Source organism: Triticum dicoccoides, chromosome 6B (assembly GCF_002162155.2).
Source record: "Triticum dicoccoides isolate Atlit2015 ecotype Zavitan chromosome 6B, WEW_v2.0, whole genome shotgun sequence".
Lineage (NCBI taxonomy): Eukaryota > Viridiplantae > Streptophyta > Magnoliopsida > Poales > Poaceae > Triticum > Triticum dicoccoides.
The window spans coordinates 488,400,640-488,402,860 of NC_041391.1; positions in this window are offsets into that span (position 1 = coordinate 488,400,640).

Here is a 2,221-nt window from a genome sequence, read left to right on the forward strand (position 1 = left end):
TGAACAACATGGACCAGAGGGGAAACCTTCTCTCATCTAGGGAGAATGCCAAATAAGAAGGAGAGGGGAATGACGACGTAAAATACCATCATATCCCTCGATAGGGTTCCTGACAAGGTCGGAAGTATCGGGACAGAGCCCACACACACAGTTTACCCACATTCGAGCCTCCGGAGAGTAATACCCTACATCCTGCCTCTTTTTGTTATTCAACATGAGGGAATACCTCGTGCGGGAGATTACAATGGTGTATGAGATTGCTACCGAGAGTTTGTATATGATTGATTGAGCCCCTCTAAGGGTCCCTCGGCCTCCCTTTATATAGGCAGGGAGGCCTAGGGTTTACACGACAGTAGATGCAATCTTGGCCTTTGTCGCCCTAGTCTTGGGAGAAGGTGACATGAAGGTCGGTTCAGCCCGCGGCTCGGCTTCGGGCTCTGGCCCATCTCCTCACCTGATCCGGCTCGGTTAGCCACCCCCGGGTATTGGTCCCGTTAGTAGCCCCCGAGCACGGCGGAGGTCGTGAGGGCAGCGGCCCTTAGACCTTTGTCAGGCTCCTTTGATCCGTCGTGGTGGCCTTCCTTCACTACAAAAAAAATACACTTCCATGATGATACGTGTTTGTCACAGTAGGTCACGTTTTTTGTCATGCATGTACATCCATGACAAATTTATGACAGAATCAAGATAGTCATACCTGTGCTGTCGTAGAAGTGTTCGATGACATTACCAAAATTATCATCACGGAAGTGTCCACTTCCATGACGATAAATCGCGCGTCACAGAACTACTTTCGTCAAGGGTGACCGACACGTGGCATCCACCATAACGGAACGTCGTTAAGCTATCGGGTCGGGTTTTTGGATCCGATAACCCGTTAACAACCCCGACCAATGGGGATTTTCCACGTGTAAAATCATCATTGGCTGGAGGAAACACGTGTCGGCTCACCGTTGGGACAGATGTCAACCACTCATTGGACAGAAGGCGCCTATGATACGTCGACACGTGGCACGACCCAACAGAGGCCCATTCCTGTGAAAAGGCCGGCTTGTTTGACTTGGTCAAAAGGTGGCAGGCCGGCCCATGGAAAGCCTGTTAACGGCCTGTTCGCATATAGCCCATTTACAGCCCGCTAACCCAAGGCCCGTTATGCCCTATCCGAATTAGGCCCAGTAGCGTCATCTGGGTTATCCAATATGATTCCAGCCCGTTTTCACTTCTGGCCCATGTATGGCCCATGACGTCTTTCAGCCCATATGAGGCCCTATGTAACTCTTGGCCTATTAACGGCCCATGGTGAAACTGGCCTGCAATGAATAGTGTATCACTTTACACCCACTAACGGCCCGTGGTGAAACTGGCCCGTAATGAACAGTATATCACTTTTATACCCATTAAGGGCTCGTTATTCAGTTGGGCTGTTTCCAGCAAATGTTATCTTTCGGCCTTCTCAGAGCCCATTTATTCTTGGGCTCATTTCCAGCATTCGTTTACTTACGGCCCGTTACTGTCATTTTCTGCTTGTGGGCCAAATTCAGCCCGTGGTTACATCGACCCATTTGTGGTCCGTTAATATGTTGGGCCGTTTTCATAGCATCATCAAATACGGCCTATTAACGATGGCCCGTTATGGTCATACGGCCCGTATAAGGCCCATTGATGATACGACCCGTAGAAGGCCCGTTGTTTCTACGGCCCGTAGAAGGCCCATTGTTTCTACGGCCCGTAGAAGACCCATTGTTTCTACGGCCCGTAGAAGGCCCATTGTTTCTACGGCCCGTAGAAGGCCCATTGTTTCTACGGCCCGTAGAAGGCCCACTGTTTCTACGGCCCGTAGGAGGCCCAGTGTCACTACAGTAAATATTAGCCCATGGTTATTGTGGCCTAGTTTTAAAAAGAACTGCACTGACTACAAGCAAATAAATAAATAAGACAACAAGGAAATAAATAAGCAAGCAACTTATGCTAGGCTATCACGGCTGTTACACATATTACATCCACTGGGCATCAAAGTTCGCCACCAGTGCAAATATAGGGAACAAAGTAGCATATCATATACACTGGTTGTCAAAGTTGGCGACCAGCGCAAATAAACGCCGCAGGAAAACAAATCCAGAACTGAAACCACTTCAGAAGATGTCAAGAAACAATATCCTGGGTACCCATAATGCTGGCAAGATGCTTAGCAAGCTTATTAACTTTCTCTTGTTTGGCGCTT